Here is a 19,724-nt window from a genome sequence, read left to right on the forward strand (position 1 = left end):
AAACTAAAATAATTTAATAATGAGCTTGATATCCTTTATGCAAGGGGAAACAATCCATGAACTGGGGAAGTACAGTGGCCCATAAACAGTGGAGCACTCTTCCTGAGGGATTTTGGGCCATAGCAAGTTTTATAGAGCGTTAGAAGAAGCAACTTAGAAACAAGGCATGCCTGGGGCTGGCCCCGTGGCCGAGTGGTTAAGTTCGCGCGCTCCGCTGCAGGCGGCCCAGTGTTTCGGCGGTTCGAATCCTGGGCGCGGACATGGCACTGCTCATCAGACCACGCTGAGGCAGCGTCCCACATGCCACAACTAGAAGGACCCACAACGAAGAACATACAACTATGTACTGGGGGGCTTTGGGGAGAAAAAGGAAAAAATAAAAAAATCTTTTAAAAAAAACAAAAAACAAAAAACAAGGCATGCTTGGCTAGCAGGTCCTGTTTTCCAGGGTCAGGCAAGCTAGCCAAAGCCGAGTTGGAGGATTGTGATTGGTACATGTTAGATTCCCATGTTGGATGTTTCCTGTAAGTGCAGGCTGACTTAGGTTTAGATTTGTGACATGGGCCAGGACTCTGGGGCCACCTCCATTTTGTGGGTCCTGATATTTATGAATTAACTTTATCAGATATATTTGTGGAAATAGAATTTGAGGGAAATTTGTATACATATTGAAATTCTGATAATATTGCTAAAAGCTCACTAAAAGATCACCCCAGTTTACATATCTATTCCCAGTTTATGAGAGGGACTGTTTCTTTAAAACTCTTACCAATAGTGAGTTTTGTCAAAATTTTCAATCTGTGCTTATCTGATAGTTGAATCATGATATCTCAGTATTTCATTTTGCATTTCTTTGTTTACTTCTGAAGTTAAGCATATTTTCTTATGTTTACTAGACATCAGCATTTTTTTTCCTGTGAATTGAATTTTATATCCTTTGTGCATGTTTTAATTGGGGGGCTTGTCTTTTGTTTATTTTTATCTATCTTATTTTAACATGTAAATGTTTCCCCCATTTTCCACTTATTTTTCAAACTTACTTTTAGTATTTGTTTATTTTGTTTTGTCTTTTGCCATATAAGACATTTTCAATTTGCATGTAAATGCATGCCTACCAATCTTTTCATTTAAGTTTCTGGCTGTGTTCACTTGCTTAAAACAGCTTCTTGGCATCAAAATTATAAAAATATTGGCCCTTGCAGTAAATTTACACTTTAACATTAAGTACCAAAATCATTGGGAATTAACTTGGTATAAATAGGAAAGCCATGTTGCTTATTGGCATAATAATTGGCCAAGTTTGGAGGATGGATAAGTTTGGATGGTGAGAGGCAATGAAGGAAGATGATCCTTTGAGTTTTGATTCAAAGCGTGAAAATTCTGGCCCCAAATTATGCTAGGGTTGCCAAATTTAACAAATAAAAATATAGGATGCTCAGTCATATTTGCATTTCAGATAAACAATAAATAGTTTTTTGTAGGTGTGTCCCATATTTTATTTTATCTGGTGACCTCAAATTAAGCAAAATAAGTAAATAACCATATAGTAATATTTGAAATAAAAGCTAGATGATAATTTCAAAATTTATTGCCAGCTTACTTATTAAGATATTTAGGTTACACAGAATATTTTTGCGTGTGTGAGGAAGATTGGCCCTGAGCTAACTTCTGTTGCCAATCTTCTTCTTTTTTTTTCTCCCCAAGGCCCCAGTACATAGTTGTATACCCTAATTGTAAGTCCTTCTACTCTTCTATATGGGATGCCACCACAGCATGGCTTGATGAGCAGCGTGTAGGTCGCACCCAAGATCGGAACCAGCGAACCCCAGGCTGCCAAAGCGGAGCACGCAAACCCAACCACTATGCCACTTGGCCAGACCCTATGCAGAATATTCTTTGGCAAAATGTATCACATCCTAGAGATGACCCGTATTCTCGCTTTATTCAGCTCTGCAGAGATTTCTTTCATGTATGGTATATGTCTACACAATCAAATAGAAGTGTGAATTGAGCTTTATCTAAGACCTAACATATAGTTAGCCACATTCAATTGGGAAGTTGTTATATTTTTTTCAGGTAGCAAGGGTTCTTGCTTTGTTTTCTAGATCACTGGTTCTTAACTCTGGCTGCACACTAGAATTACATGGAGAGATTTAAAAAATCACATGACAAGCTCCTTCCCGTAGAGTCTGATTTAGGTTGGTCCAGGTTGGGGCCTTATATAAATTTCTCAATCTCCAACTGCCTTAGTTTCCTCACCCATAAAGTGGGGATAAAAATATTTCCTCTGTCTGAGCGTCATTGTGACGATTAAGTGAATAATGCATGTGGCATTTTAGAAGAGGTCTGACCTGTCGTAACTCTTCAATAAATGAGTCATATATTATTATAATGAAACCAGAATAGAGATTCATAGCTCACCAAGAACAAGAATAGAAAATGGAGTAGACACCAAACAAAGTTTGGAGGGATGAAGATGCTAGAACATGCTCATACCTTCTTGCAAGAGCTGATTATGGATATCTCTTCACATCTCCCCATTTAGTGATGTTAAGTTTGAAAATCAGTCATGATGAGTTTATTTACAAAACAAAAATCACCAAGTGCTGAAATCAAGGGTTTTTTGTACACCAGAGAGCCAGTTATTAACAGTTATCACCACACTAGGATAGAGACAGCTGATAGGGAAGTCTGGGGTGAAAGACAAGATACACTTAATTCATGGTTTGGCCTGGCCAGTCATGGCATCTGTTTGCCATTCATGGAACTGAGGCCTGAACTTTGGGTCCCAAAGGGTGGTAGATGGAAGAGCATGGTGATCTTCACCTGATTTTGAATCTAGAATCACCAAGATGTGATTGAATTCTCAACCAATCAATTCTAAGTCTTGGGCAAAGCTATTTAATGCTCTTCTCAAAAGCCTAAGGATTTGGGGGCCAGCCCAGTGGTATAGTGGTTAAAACCGCTCTGCTTCACCAGCTTGGAGTTTGCCAGTTTGAATCCCCGGCATGGACCTACTCATTGCTCATCAAGCCATGCTGTGGCAGGCGTCCCACATATGAAATAGAGGAAGATGTGCACAGATGTTAGCTCAGGGCTAATCTTTCTCACCAAAAAAACCCCCAAACACCTAAGGGTTTGAACTCATAAAAAGAGAGAGTAGAATGGTGGTTGGCAGAGTCTAGGGGGTGGGGGAAATGGAGAGCAAGGTCAAAGAGTACAAACTTTCAGCTATAGGATGAATAAGTTCTGAGTATCTAATGCACAGCATGGTGACTAAAGTTGGTAATACTGTATTGTATACTTGAAATTTGCTAAGAGAGCAGGTCTTAAGTGTTATCAAAAACAAAGTAATTATGTGAGGTGATAGATGTTGTTAATTAACTTGGTTGTGAGAATTATTTCAGTGTAACTGTGTATCAAATCATCACGTTGTACATTCGAAATATGCACAATTTTATTTGTCAATTATACCTTAATAAATCTGGGAGGAAAAAAGCAGCTAAGGATCTGTGGGGATATACCAGGGTGTACAGAAAGCCCCAAGATAAACATGGTCCACCTAACTATTTCAATTCACAGACATTCTGAAAACACAAGCCCAAAATAATAATAATGATGATGGTGATGATGATGATAAAATCCCCCTTGAGGCCACTTGAGGTTAGTTTTGGAACATTCCAGGAGCGTGTTCACTGTCCTTTGCCTTTGTCAGGTACTCAGGTAGAAATAGATGGAAAGCACTGGAGTGTCTCCACGCCTCAGTTTCCTCATTGGTCAGAACAGGGTGGTTGTCAGAATGATATGAGATGATGGATTTTAACTGCATAGTGGTCATAGTTAGCTCCTCAGTTTTTAAGAATGTTTGCTGCATCAGTTTATGACTTAGGAAATTTGAGCTAAGTAAACACCCAGCCCAGAGTCTGAACTTTGACCTCAGGCCTCAGTAGCCCTAACCGCTCCCTGAGACCAATAGCCCTAATAGACTCAACCAAGATAGAGCTAGCGTCCCATTGCCTGACAATTTGTCTTCTACATAAATCAGCACCTGTTATTGTTCAGTTTAACTTTTATTTGTCTTGCCTTAACAAGAGACATAGTAAACATTTTCTAATAATGATGGAAACATTCTTCACTTATGGAATTACATTGATTTTAAAAAAAGCAGCTTGTATCATTCTGCTAATTGCAGTAGATTAAAAATGTGCAGCATCGTTATTTTGGATTATTTTCTATGAATCTATATATAAAATCATGCATTTAAAAAATTTCAATATGGTATTTTAATTTCTTAATTAAAAAAACCCAAACCACAATTTTATTATTTTAGCAAGAAAAATAAATCTCATCATACTTTGCTATGTAGTTAAATGCAACCAGAAATTTACATTTTTACAAATTCTCCCCCTTGGAAGCAGCAGGCATGTAAAATTATTATATATTGTGTTTATGCTGTTTGCATATAAAATTGACTAGAGACCCCAAAAGTAAGCTCTTTGGAACCCAGACTTGATTGCCAAGCTGAATACCCCTGGAAAACAAACTCTCTTTGTCTGAGTATATGAAACGTACCAATAGAGAGTGAAAACCAGTTTTACTTTTTTTTTTTTTAAACTTTTTTGTTTTCGTAGGAGAAACAGCCCTGGAAGAAAAGATCACTTCCTCTGCAGACACTTTACGGGTGTCGGATTCTGTAAACGCTGCCATGTAACTTGACCCCAAAGCTAATGAAATCCTGTTAGACTTTCCCTGCCCTCCTTCCTGCTTCCATCTTTTTGATTGTCTCACCTTTTTAAAACTCGATTTGTATTTGTATACATGTGTGATCCTCGTGTCATTGTTTGGCTTTTTACCCGGGTGCTTTTCACCTACATCCTCTCCTTCCCTCATTTGGCAGCCAGTTGGGCTTCTTCCTGCCTTGAATACCACATTCCCTAGTTATTCAAGCTCAGTCATTAGCACCCTGTCCCCCTACTAAAATTATGAATGAAAAGCCTTGTTGTTCTTTACAAATAACTCAGGCTTCCTCAGTCAGTCAAATTCGAATGGAAGTGACTGCCGGACAAAGGGGCAGGATGATGGACAGTCCTCACAGCAAGTCATCAATGCCCACAGGAAGTTTTTTAAGCCACAATATAGGTAGAGAGGGTTGGGCGTTCCCGGAGGACAAGCCTACAGAAGGGGGCTGGGAGCGGGGTGCTCTTTGTGTCCCTTTGAATCTTAGAAAAAACATCCACGAAGCCCAAACATAACAATATACAGAGTTCATTTTGCCCTAGCAAGACCTTAAAAATCCTTCCATGGAGACATCTACCTTGCGGTAATTCTGGTTTGAGCTGACACACACAGACAAAAGTGAAGGCACCAACCATTTACTCGGTTTTGAATGCTGAACGGTGCAAGAGTGGGTTACATACTCGGAGCTGCACAGCTCCCTGCTGAGAAGTGGCATTGTCTTGGGCCCCTTTTTCACAACAGGGGAAAAGGTAATTGACAGCCCGATTGTTTGCCCCGGACCCCCGCTGTTTTAAAATCCTGGAAGGCCCCAGTCACACGTTGTCAATAATAGCAGTCGGAGGTGCGGAGTGAAGAAGGACTGTTCAGGAAACAGTTTGAGCCCTTCAAGTGGACAGGCCTCAGTGACTTTTCTTGCACCCTGGCTGCCACAAGCAGCTCATTCAAAAATAACCTTAAAGTAATAAATCAAACTTGTTTCCTGAACTATACAAGGAACAGCTGGTTATTTTCCTTACTTTTTTTTTTTTTCCAAAGACAAAAAAAAAAAGAGATTTTTACTACAGGAAATCAAGCATGTCAAAATTTGGCAAAGCAATTTGGATGATTTAACAGCTAAACACTTCTCTTTTGAATGTTATGCTTTCATCGGCCTTTTTTCTTTAGGCTTTTTATTTTTGCATTCTCTTTGCTGCAGTGAGTGTCCCTTATCTGTTCTCTCCCCACTTTTGAAAGGAAAAATGAGTTTAGTATCCTGTCCGGAAGACTATTTTCAGTGTGATTTCTAATGTATTGGTCAAGTAGCTCAACTTATCGTATAGCTAAAATTTGTTTTCTTCCACAGAGAGAGTTTGGATTTAGATCTACAGCTCCACAAGTTTATTTCTTGTGAGATCCATATATTTTGGAGTTCTGATGACAAGGCGGTTTTTCTTCAGTCTGTTGATTTAGGAACCCCAGGCTAGTGCATATGTCGTAACTGAAGCAGTCTGGTATTTCAAGAAAGCACCTTTTGGACATTCTCTGTCTCTTTGTGCCTGTCTTTGTGTTTTTCTGTGTGTGTCTTTCCCTCCTTGAATATGTTAGCCCACCAGATTCTGGAAAAATCTGCCAATCTCTGATTGACCTTACCAATTATTAGAAATATAAGTATAAATAAATAACATAAAACAATTCCCTCTGTGATGACTACTGTTCATGTTTATTTTATAGATGCCTGATATTCCAAACATAAATCCATTCTAAGAGGAAATATTTTATGATTTATCAGAGTGTGTATCTTAGAGATTAGCTCTTCACAACTTGTGAACATGTAGAATTAAAAAAGAAATGTATTTGAGGATCTGTCAGATTTTAACGCACTATGTCTATTTCAATTAACTTAAATATAATTAAATAGTCGGTGTTAAGATTAAATATTAAGATTACATAAAACTTCTCTCACAGGATATTTTGATCACTATTTAGTCAATTAGAAAAAGAATCGTTGATCACAATTTAGCATTATGTAAAAGATTATAAATTTATACTTTAGGATATTGTCCTATACGTATGATGTTTATTTTTCTCCTTCATTTTGTTAGAGAGTTGATTCATTTGTAATAAAACACTTGTAATGAAAGGTACGTTTATAGGAAGATAATAATGAAATTCAATTTACATAGAATTAGGTCACTGCGGGCTTCTTTTTCTATTTCTTTTCCTTTGTATTTGCAGCACATGACAAAGTCGTAATAGCACAAATAAATCCATGTTTATGCTATATGGCTGTACTAACACATTTTGTATATATACTATGTCTTGGCTGATACAACTGTGAATTCAGCAGTGGGTGTGGCTTCCATATAAATGTTTCTTCCATATATGGTTGATATTCATACTGAACCTGTTTGATGTAACATTTGTTTACTTTCAGCATTTAAGCTTCAAACATGATATGTGACTGGATGGACTTCCTTGAGAGCGGTATTAACATGTTTCAAAGAGTTGAATTCTGAGGTTAGCACCATGTCGGAAAACAGTGTTCCTTAAAAATTTGCACAGTAATTGTATGTACACTTCATGAATGATTATATAATATCATTCATAAGTAAATTATAATACAGATCTTCTATTTAGAATAATATAAAATACTCAGCTCTGCAGATGGTTTGTTTCTTCCTCATTAAGTCACAGCCTTTTGTTTTGCTAAGAGATGTTCAGGAATTGATGAGTTAAGTGGACTTTGAACCTGCTAGTGTCCTTCTGCAGCCTAACAACTCCTCCCCTTGGCCCTGTAGACTCTGGCCACAGTAGGGGCGAGATAGCGAGTGTAGACTAAAAGGGCTCTGTACAGACTTGCTTTCTGGCCTCCCCTTCAGCTGCCAGTCTCACAGCTTGCCCTGAGAATGGACTTCCTGTGCTGTCATTTACACTCAGTATCACACTAAGCACTCTTTGTCACTCAGCCTTTGAGACAGAAGGGGGCGAGATAACAAATCTAGACTGCTTGTGTTGACTTTGTGGATAAAGTAAAGGGCTGGAGTCAAGAACCCTGGGTCTTATCCTAACTTTGCAACTGCCTTTCCTGTGACATTGAGCCAGGCTTTTGACCTCTCCATTCCTCAGTGTTCCTCATCTATCAAATGAGGATCTGTATGCTGTATTCTTATTTATCAGTATTCTTATTTTATCACGAAGGTGTGGTTATTGAAAGATTTTCTAAATGCTTAAAGCCCTTAGCAAAAGGAAAAAGAAATCAGATAAAATGGCCTTTTTCTGCTTTTGGAGAGATGGAAAGGAAACCACAGCTGACTAATTACTCTCCACTCCCAGAAATGATTCTCTCTAAAATCCCAGAAGTAGGGAATTTCCCCTCCTACCCTTGTCAGTTTTTTCCTCATCTTTTTCTTTGGCTCTTCTCTCTCTCTCTTTCTCTCTCTCTCTCTGTCTCTCTCTCTCTCACTGTGTCTCTGTCTCTCTCTCCCTTTCCCTCTACCCCTGCATTGCTTCCTTCGTGGCAACATACTATGAGATCAAGGTGCATAGAAATTGGCAAAGATGAACCCCTCTAATAGATTGTGTCCTCTAACAGGTATGCCAACAACACAGAGAAAACAAGGAGGCACTTTGAATTGACTGGATGGGGGGTGTCAATAAGGACTCTGGAAACTTCTGCAAATTTATTGGGCTCAGAAATATAAACCTTTAGAGACAGCTACCAGCTGGCTAGATGGGTCCCTGGGCCCTGGGACCACTTATTTAGAAGGTTCTCTTTGTGAAGAGGTGGGGTTGGATAGGGTAGGAATCTGCAGGGGAAGTCAGGGATTCTCGCAGTGGGATGGGGTGAAGGGTCTCTTCTGGCCACATCTACGGCTGCATCGTTTTCCTTTTTCGGTTAAATTATGCCACTCAATGGAGTGTAGCTTTGAGTGGAAAGAGATTTGATCTCCTACTTCAGTTAGTATATGTGAAATATTGTGAATTTTAAAGAATACATTTTGGTACATTTCACTTTGTAAAAAACATTGAGTATTGAGTTTTATTGCGGTTGTTTTTTTTTTTCATTTTGTTTTATGAAGAGATCGGTAATATAAATTGCAAACCAGAAATTAATTCACTTAGTATTCCTCATGGCATTTTAAGAAGTGTTGGATATTCTGACTTGCTTGTTTATTATTCTAGATCCACACATCCATTCATATGTATTTAGATTTTGTTCATTCGGAAGGCAGCGATATTATTTCGGTGTTGCACGTTTTTGATCTCCTGTACATACATGGTTTTTATATGGCCTGACGTTGTGTTTATTTGATATTTTCTATTGAATCCACTGTATATTCCTAGATGTTTCATGCTATTTTACTACCTATATATAAGCTTTTTTTAGTATGACTTCATTGACCCAAGCAAGTAAAAAACTCCTGCATGGGGGAGATATATATTTTTAAAAACATTTTTTTTCTTGTTTTAATAAGAAGGATATGAAAAGATACATACCAGTCTGTTTATAATACACAAGCACTGAAGGGGAGGCAGGAGATTACTAACTTTTTAAACTTTTTTTTTCTGATTTGTTTCCCTTTGTAGAACAAACAGGTATTACTTTCTTAATTAAAACATTAATGAAGAAAATGTCTCAATACTGATTTAATATAAACAGTTAAAGAGAAAATATAGCAGTCACAAATAATATTTATATTTTACAAGAGTTTTGTCAACCTTAATAAAACGTCTAAAAATCCATAAGGAAAAGACAGTGTTTTTTTTGTTTTTAGAGCACATGTACAAAAACCCACAATGGTTGGTGCTCCCTCTGCTGGTTTGCCTGCAGCAATTAGCTGGTCAACTTGGGAGGATGCAAAGATGGCAAAGAAAATTAGGATGATTCTTTGATCTTTACACACCCTTTCTACATACAAGTTTTATCCCTGATTGGCAGCAAGTGTCAATGTAGTTTGTGAAAATAAATTCTTTCCTAACATTTAATAGTGATACTGAAGTTGGACTAGATAATTATAATCCTTTTTAAAACAAGTTTCTCCTCTCTCATATCCTAAAGTAGGACACAAAACACAGCTATTGGTAATTTATTGAGAATTTTTGGGTGGGGATTAGTGTTATTTACTAGCGATCAGTAATTGAATCTAGTAGTCAGTTGGCTATTGGCACATCTGCACACCAGAAAGCAAAACTGATGGGGGGAGTGACATTATCTCTGGACAATTACATTAACACCTTGTTTTATCATCATTGTAATATATCATCCTACATAAAAGACACTTGGAAATTGCTTAATTTAATTAATGTTGACATCTAAACTATAACTAAATATTCTTAGAATTCCTTGAATTCATCAGTTCATTTTCTGGGAATCCTGACTTTCTTGGATCAGAGTATGTTGAGCCATATACACTATTTACTTATCAAATAATTACATTAAGTTATTCCCAAATCTTTATTATTTTCTGTAATATAGTACTATATCCTGTGTCTTAAAGGTGTATCATGTGTAGTTTCTGTCTGTACTTATTCAACTCTTTCTGTGGGCTTTTGCCTTTAGCTAGATGTCAGTGATGGTATTAGCTGATAGAATGTACAAAACTATTTCCTCTAGGGATATTTGCATTTAATAGGGAGCTCTAGGGAATCTACAAGCTTTCAAAGGAAGCATTTTTAATAGTAGGTTTCAGGGAGAGGGCCTCTAGTACGATAAAGTAGATAGGAGAAGGTTCACCTCTAGAAAACGGACAGGCCCATGTGAATGGAGGAGAGAATTCAGAGAGCTCCAAGCAAGAGGCACAAAGAATGGGAGAGGAGCTGTTTAGCAGGGAAGAACAGGAACTGTATTTCCTTGATAGAGAACTGCTCTCCTCTCAAAAAGTCATCTTTGCAAGGGGTGCTCAGAGAGTGGTAAAGGAGAAAGGAAGTAACAGGGTAGAGAGCCAGATCTCATAAATCAACTTTACCCATCAGCAATGAGCCAGATACCATAGTCAGATCACCCCAGTAGCCTGGACAATACCAGGTAGAGATTTAGGCAAATAACAGCATTAGGGAGAGGCAGTTTCAAATACTAGAGATCTAGCCACAGCTACTAAAGTTTAGGTGTGGGATTTCTAGGCTCTGGAAAGAGTGGGGAGAGTGATGAATGTTGAGGGTGTGGGCATATAGAAGGTGCACAAATTCTAGGACTCCATGCTAGAGGACCTGGAGGAATAGACAATGGATCAGAGTAAAGACAAGACTCAGTTCCTGTGGCTGGGCTCTGAGGTCAGGAGGATCCATGGCAGGGTCCCTGTTCTGGATCGTGGGATATGAACAATCAGGGTGGAGGCTGACCCCAATGTAATGCAAAATTCCTTCTTTCTGAGTCTGGAGAGAGTTTGCACACATGAATGCATGTTCACTTAGGACCTACAAGTCACACTGCCCCAACGTGGGAATTTTAGGAGATATTATTGGATGAGAGGTCATGCCCCTTGCCTCTCAAACAGTGATATATGGGCTAATGCTTACTTAGCCTACTTAGAAAGTCACTCTGTATGAGAAGCTAGGGATTAAAGAGACCAGAACACCCCTTCTTCAAACAACCTCTACATTTACCATCAGTCCCACATAATTGTTCTCTAATTTTTATGTATTTGTTTTCAGTTCTGTCTCTTCAGATGACATATTTTAAGTTTCTTAAATGCAGGGCTGTTTTCTTTTTAGACCTTTTGCATTTTTCTGAGTGCTTAACTTAATTTTCTACCCAAATTATTCTAAATGACAGAGCTGTTGGGGGTGTTTTTTCCAATCATGTTCCAGAAAGCTATGGCAAATCCACTGAGTTACCACACAAGGGTGAGGAAGTGGAGGGAGCTTGGATTTTACATATTCGGCTTTTGTATGGTATTTCCCTTGAAGAAAGAATTGCCCAAAAACATTTCAGAAAACCATGAGAGTGTTTTGCTGCTGCTGATCAAATTGATGCTTGAAAGCAATTGAACGGAGGGAAGTTTTCACTGAAGGCCTACATTTCTAGGATGAGTTCTTAAGGGTTGATTTCTTTATGAATAAATTCTTCATGAATGTTTTGGTCCTATATGAACCAACTTAAAATTAAATATGTTTCTTTTTCTTGCCTTGTTCAAGAAAGCTATTTTTAAAACTATGCTTCTTATCGTTAGAAGAACTGTTAGTCAAAAGAGCGCTCATATATTCTTAAGCCTCATAGTCCAGGTGAAGCAGTTGGGAAAGAGAAAATTGCCTCTCTAGTCCCCAGGAGTTCCACTTGGAATAGATGATGTGTTTAGATGGATGCACTTTTCCCTACCCTTGGACCACACCAAATCTGACACTAAGCAAGGCATTAGTCTAAGCCAGGTTAGGAAGTGTGTAAGGGCTGGTGGATTTATTTCAGCTCCTCTTTAACCAAAGCTACCTTTTCCTTTATTTATATTATCTGAGAAATAAAATGTGAATTTGGTATCTTCTTCCCTGCCCTCCCTCCTTTTCTGGTCAGAGGGATAGAATCCTTTAGATCTACACTGTTAATGGTAGCCATTAGCACATGTGGCTATGGAGCACTTGAAATGTGCTCAATACACCAAATTTTAAAGATTTAGTAAAAAAAGAAAAGACTGTGCAATATCTCATTTTTGGGGGTGTTGATTTATGCTGAAATGACAATAGTTGGGTTAAATATAACATTATTAAAATTAATTTCTTTTAATTAATTTCGGTTTCTTTTTACTTTTTTATTACTTAAAAATATTGTTACATATGTGGTTCACATTTCTATTGGACAGAACTCTCCCAGACCAATAGTTCTTAAACTTTTTTGAGTGACAATGATTCCTCTGAGACTCTGATAAAAGCTCAATACATCGTAGAGACAGATAGATGCTGTCAGTTGTGCTATGGCTAACGTGTTCCTAAGACACATCCTGCTATGCAAAATCTTGCAATAGAAACTGCAGGGCTGGCATTGGGGTCAACAGTCAAAAATTCCTCAGTGATACATAAGAAAGATAGGAACATGGTAAAAATGGTAGCACAGTTTTATCCACGGTGAACGGTGAAAACATCTATCAATATCACAATAGATATGGCACTTGACCTTGAAAAATGTCTTATTTGTCTGTGGGAGTGGACGCTCCTACAATTGCTCTCCACACACGGCTGGCTTGTTCCAATGCCGCCACCCTGAGTGCCAGAGGAAGGGAACAATAGGAAGAGTGAGGGAAAGGGAAGAAAGAGAGAAAAAGAACAGAGAACAGAGAGGAAAAATACAAAATAGACTGAGAGGAACAGGGAAAAGAATAAAAGAGAAGGGAGGATGTGGGGCCAAGTGGCCAGTCGGCAGGGTTGTGGCTTGCAAATTATTGGAAGGAGGTTACCTGAAATAGGATGGAAAGTTGGAACAGCAGATAGAAAGTTGGAACAATAAATGGAACAGCAAATGTAGAACTCATTGTCCTCGAGAGTTGTGTGCATGCACGTGTTTGTTGATTCGTGCAGCTCAGTTCAGCCCGGTGCAGTTTTCTGTGTTGACCTGGTGATGAAATTGGCACAAGCAAATGTGAAATTAGCATTGTGCTAAAATTTTCCCTAATTTATCAGTCATGTTGGAACAAATTCTCATTTTCAAAATAAGTGTTATAACAGAAGTGACTGTAGATACACATACCACAATAGATCGTCATGCTCAGTCCACATCGGCAACCTCCAGACCAGATGGGTGTCAGAGCGCGCCAAGAATTAGGAATCAAAGCTGGAATTCCACCGTTAGGTTTTTTTCAAGGTGGTGTATAGTCCCAAGGGATGATGAAAAGGGGAGCCTGATGAGGAATTTGCGGAGCCTTGAGTGGAGCGTGGGGAGTTAATGTGTTATTGGGGTGGATCCATGGGGATAGAGGAGGCAGAGAAGGTAAATTCCCTCTAGATACCAACCAAGAATGACCTATCCCCACAAGCCTTTTCTAATCTATGCCAAAATTGTCCAGGAAAGCCCATATGTGAACAGGGCTATCAAATTTGTTCCCAGTGATATTAAATGATTGCTTGGTAAATAGGAAAATTCCAACAGGTAGAAGAGCAAAAGAGCAGATATTGTCTTAATTTTCTGTTCCTACTCGTTTTGGGGTTTGGTTATAATTTACAGAATTTGCTTCCTGTGAATTCACAGAATAAGCCTTAGTGTCTGTCAAAGGGAAGTGAATTGAGAGGATCTTCAAGTCACTAAGAGTGAAGTACCTTGGAAAACTAAATCAAACCATTGAAGGTCATTGCCCATTAAACATAATGATAATGATGATGATGATAAGCTAGTATTTATTGGGCTTTAGTATATGCTGGGAACTATACTATGTGTTTTATGTGGATTATTTTATTTAATATTCACTACATTTTGAGGTAAGTTTTATTGTTATTTCTTTTTAAGGATAGAAATAACTTAGCCGATATCACACTGGTAGCAAGTAGCTGATTGAGACTTAAATGCGGACAGTCTAAACCCAGTGTTTGCATGGAAACTACCAGACTCTTTGGCCTTATGAGTGGTATTGCTGGGGCCTTTCATCATCTACCGTTGTATATTCCGGTACTGTTTAAGTTTGTGTCATGAAATTCTATTAGTTATGTTATTTTTAACACAGGAGAAAAATGCACAAAAAAAGAATTTAAAAGAAGAAGACTACAAAAAAATAAATGCAATTTTAAGAAGTGAAAATCACCTTTTCAATTCTGCATCCAACATTTTATGATACATGTATTTGGGTAGCATGACTTGAAAATACTTTTATTTAATTAATGTGGAGGGAGTCGTCCATCCATGTCTATGTTTATCATTTGCCATCAAATGTATACAGAATTGTCAACCGTAAATTATAGTAACAGTGAGCAATATAATCAATTTTAAATTGTTACTCACTTTTACAGAAGAAATATTTAGTATTAGGCTGTTAAAATGTTAACAAATGCCATTCACTATTTTTCAGAAATGGGTAAAATTAACGTTTTTTCACATGTCCAGTTAAATTTTCTTGTATCTCTGATAAAAGTATGTTATGCTGCATCAAAGGTAACACGTTATTCTAAACCCTAAGTTACATATTTGTTAAAATTATTTTCCATTGATTATCTTTGCTCTAGATTCTCAATTATAAGAAGTATATAGCAAGACATATCATTTTTAAGCTAAATCTATTTTTAAGTGAAATTTTTTCTGCAAGTAACAATGAGTAATACCTCACTTTATTCCGTTTGTTCAGATTTCTCTAGAGAAGAACCATATACCTGGTTTGCTCTCCACATGCATCTCCTGCCTGGCTCCCTAAACGTTCTTGGCTGCGCCTCCCGGGGAGATGGAATGTCTGGGACCGCTCAGGGGAAGCTGTTAGGTGCAGCTGTGCTCCCTCCAGGACTGGCCACCACTCAGCTCCTCTGAAGGAAATATTCGTACGTGGCTTCTCAAGGTGTAACTATGCACTTCTGCCAGCAGCCTCAGCCCGGCCGGGGGGCTAAAGGAGAGAAAGCAGGCTGGGGAGAGTTTCCTTTACTACCCCAGAGATGCCTTCCTGCCATGAGGGCTTAAAGAGAACTTGCTTCCTTCCCTAGGGTTGTAGATGACTAATGAGAGTGCTGGATGGGAGCTGCTCTTTAATAAAGGAACAGGCTTTTCTGAAAGATGTGATGCAGATAATTTGTGACAAAGGTTTGAGTTCTGGTGAAATAAAGTTGATATAGTAAATAAAGCTCAGGTGTTTGTGGTATCAGGCAAGTGGACATTAGGTTTGCAATTTCTCTTTGAGTCTGGGAAAGTGCTAGCATTTCTCTCAGAGGCTGAGTCATGTTTCAGGCCTTCATCATGAATTGAGGCATTTATTGGCTGCCCTGGCATTGCCATTAAATTTATCTAAGGGACCAGGAAAATGGCACTTTACCAAACTCTTACCTTGACAAGGGAAAAGAAGTTGATAATTGCAGTGGAGGACTGATTTTCATCTCTGACCTCCCTTTTCATCCCCCTCCTGTACTTTCTGCCTTTCCTACAGGCTCCAGTCTACGCTCACACTTAGGCTGAGTGCCCTGGGCCATGGGCAGACAGGGAGAATCACGCTTGTGCGGTAGCGTGAAGCCCTACAAATCCCAGCATGCATTCTGGCACGTCAACTCGCCCCCATAACAAACCACTGGGGAGGGGATTGGGGCTTAGAATTTCCTCAATGTCTAAATAATGTTTTGCCCTACTCCACTTTGTGGAAAATTTTAAAACCACAGTTATAAGTTATAACTCTAGTACCATCCTCCCACCACCGCAGAGGACTGGAATGGTTGAATGAGGCGGGAAATAGTTTTCCAAGTCAACTTCTGTGTGCACTGGAGAAAATAAAAAGCTGACATGCTAATTGAAAGTCATCAGGCACATCAGGATATGAAATGTAGAAGAAAGCAATGAGTGTTGGGGTACTTATTAAATACTTCGTACCAGAGCTTAACTGGTAGACAAAGCTGGCAGACGAGGCAGAAGAATGTGAGCATCTGAGGCTCAACATTGTGAGGCTGTACATTGTGGCAAGTGCAGCCTGTGGCAGGACTCTTGTTACTTTCCTCTGTCCCTGGATAGACCTTCTTCTTTGAGAGTGTGACTGTATCTTGGAAGAATGCCTGGGCACCTCGCTCAGCTGTAGGTCATTCCCTTTCTACAGGGCAGTGGGAGGACAATGAAGTTCGGAGGCCAACCCGAAGTTAAGGGACTTTTTCAGGTAGTATAAGAGGAAACTTATTTTTTCTCCTCTATTCTCAATAATTCTGACACCAGATGGGTGGCTTTTTCCCACACCAAGTAATTCTCCAGTTCTCAGTGGACACCAATTGAGTGTCCTACAAATTTAACCCAATTCTGACACTGTCTACTTAGACATAGCATCAGATCCCACAGGTCAAGGACTCAGTCCCACAAGACCGCCCCTACTTCAGATGCTGGTTGTAAGCCCAGATTGCCACATTTCTGACTGATCGGGGTTCCCATGACCCCCTTCTCAAGTTCAGTCATTTGCTAGAGTGGCTTGCAGAACCCAGGGAAATATTTACTTGCATATACTGATTTATTATAAAAGATTACAACTCAGGAGCAATCAGATGGAAGAAATGCACATGGCAAGGTATAGGGGAAGGGGCACCAAGCTTCCGTGTCCTCTTCGGGCTTGCCAACCTTCCAGTACCTCTGCGTGTTTACCAATCCAGAGGTTTATCAAATCTTGTTGTTCACGAGTGTTTATAGAGCTTAATCTCCAGCCTATCCCACCCCCACATTTAGGGAGCTAATCTGAGTTTTCCCCCAGACCAGAAGGGTGTCAATCATCACAGGTATGTTGTACACATCTCGGTCATGTTTATTTAATATCTCTATCTCCAATCCCATACATTGATGTGTTCTCCTGTGCCTAAAGAAAATACTTGAAGACCTAGTAGAAATTAGACTCATTTGGTTCATATAGAAAGCTCTCTAGAAATCAGACCCCTCAAGCCTAGAAGAAAGAAGTGCAACATTCACAATGGCCTCAAGATAACTCATCCCACTTGGAAGGGTAGAAGATCAAGGACTCCTTACGGTGGGAATTGAATTAGTTTGCTAGGGCTGCCATAGCAAAATGCCACAGACTGTGTAGGTTAAACAACAGAAATTTTCTTCTCACATTTCTGGAGGCTGGAAGTCCAAGAGCAAGGTCTTGACAAGATTGATTTCCTCTGAGGCCTCCTGTTCTCCTAAGGCCTGCAGATGGTCTCCTTCTAGCTGTGTTCTCACGTGATCTTTCTTCTGTGAGTGTGCACATGTGCTTCCCTGGTGTCTCTCTGCATATCCTCATCTCCTCTTATAAGGACACCTGTCAGATTGCATTAGAGCCTGCCTAATGGTCTCCTTTTATCTTAGTCACCTCTTCAAAGGCCCTGTCTCCAAATACAGTAACATTCTGAGGTACTGGGTTTAGAGCGTCAGCATATGAATTTGAGGGGAACACAATTCAGCTCATAAGAGGAATAATTTCTCTTTGTTCCTCTTTTAGCACACCCAAGCAGGGATTGACTTAGGCCTCAGTCTTTTCTTTTGAAAGTCAGGACGATGTTCTTGGAAGGAGCATGAACGATGATTGGCCCGTAAATCCAGGTTTGATCCCTTACTCCGTTTTTCACTTTGGGGGCAGCCCTCTGGCCTCAGTTTCTCCATTTGTAAAATCTTTGTAATATCTACTTGGGGATTAGATGGGATAGGCTGTGTGAAGTGCTTGGGGCAACAATGTAGGCAATAAGGTTAGTTTCTTTCCTCCCTTCAAGGATAAGTAAAGATTTCCTTACCATCAAGGGAAGACATTCTTCCCCGACTCCTCTAGTGGGATTCAATACATTTCCCAAAGGGAAAGAAAATGGCAAAGGAGGTAGTTGGAAGTAGTTGAAATACTATTTCAGGTGTACCATGGATTACTCAGACTTCTGTGGGTTGGACTGGGGTTTCATCATCATTTAGAGCCCTTAATTTTAGGGAATGGTATTCAGTTTGGGAATAGGAAATAAGTTGTCAAAGGCTAGTGCTTGCTCTCAGGAGATACAAGAGTTGAGTAAGAATTTAAGGATCCAACTAAATAGTTACTGAATAAACTAACAACGAAGAGCTAGTCACTAGGATGGAGCAAGCATAGTAGGAGTTTGAGAAACAGCTACAGCTCAGTGGGTTTCAAAGAAAACCACATCTGGGGCCACAAGACCACTCTCAACTTGAACCTCTTGGTGGATCCAGGGCTTGTGATATATATTGCTAAGCAGAACTGCGGGATGTTCATTAGCAATTGTAAGCCTTTGGAATTTGTCATCAGAGTAAGGACAGGAAGGGTAGGATCTGGCTAGTGGTCTGCCATTTGAGGGCAGCTAATGAGCATTTTCTGAGCATAATGATTGCTCATACCCTTTGCTCATTTATCTCATCATAGAAATAACAGTCTAGATAACGTACGATTTATAGTTTATCACTATGTTTCTTTGACTCTCAGATCATTTCTAGATAACATATGTGATGATACCTTGTTTATTTTTTTTGCTATCATAATGATTTGCAATGGAGCTGCGTGAAGAAAGAAGAAAGAAAAAAAGTTAGAGAATTCAAAAACGCTGTCTACTGGTAATTTTCCACTACTTAAGAGAAAATGTCACTTTTCTCCCAAACAATCCAATCCTTACTCTTATCACCAGTGTACATAACATGATTGATATTGCATATCTCCTACGTAAACATTGCTTTAATATTTTTCATTACTTTTGCCCAAATGACCCTGAGTAAATGTAGTATCTGGCACCAAGTGCTAGAGTCATGGCACTGTTTCAAAGCCAGTGGCTTTGTTGCACAACATGGAACTCTCAGAACTCTGGCATAGTTGGAGTCTTTTTTCCTTCAAAAAAATTTTATTGGAGATTTCACCTTTATTATCCATGAAGCTCTATTTCCTAGTAACCAGATATTAAAGGCTAAAGAGAACCAAACAAATATTTTTAATTTGCTAATGGGGCAATGATAAAAAAATATTTTACATGTAAATAGTGCCCAGTAGTCGGCAAAATATTTTCATTAACAAACACACACGCACACTCTATTTTGAGTAGAAATAGGAATTCATTTTAGCAAGAATAAAGCTTACCTTCTAACAAAAAAAAGAAATGTTTTCTTCTCATTATTTTTCTATAAATGTCCTCATTTTCACTGATATTAATATTTGGAGAGAATTTTTAAACCCTCTGAGTCACAGCTATATTTTTATTCAATGAGAGCAAGCTGTCTGCACTCAGTTACTAAGTCAAGAAAATTTCAAGGATGTTTAGATTTCCATGTGATACCACAGGGAGCCGAAGTACACAATTTTTTTTGTTATAGTGGAAAATTAAATGGAGGAAGCTGTTTTGACACAATCTTTAACAGTTCTATTTTAAAATAACTGCTACTTCACCTTCTCCATGACAAAAAGAGATGAGTGTGTATG

General features: G+C 38.9%; 1 long non-coding RNA gene across 1 annotated transcript in view; it reads left to right on the forward strand.

Moving 5' to 3' along the window:
- Positions 1-419: 419 nt before the first annotated feature.
- The window catches only part of LOC139076495 (uncharacterized), a 70,213-nt gene continuing 50,908 nt past the window's right edge, over positions 420-19,724 (forward strand). Inside the window, exon 1 of the long non-coding RNA XR_011528188.1 lies at positions 420-18,871. This is a non-coding gene — a long non-coding RNA (uncharacterized lncRNA). The remainder of the gene's footprint in view (positions 18,872-19,724) is intronic.

Source organism: Equus przewalskii, chromosome 16, assembly GCF_037783145.1.
Source record: "Equus przewalskii isolate Varuska chromosome 16, EquPr2, whole genome shotgun sequence".
Taxonomy (NCBI): domain Eukaryota; kingdom Metazoa; phylum Chordata; class Mammalia; order Perissodactyla; family Equidae; genus Equus; species Equus przewalskii.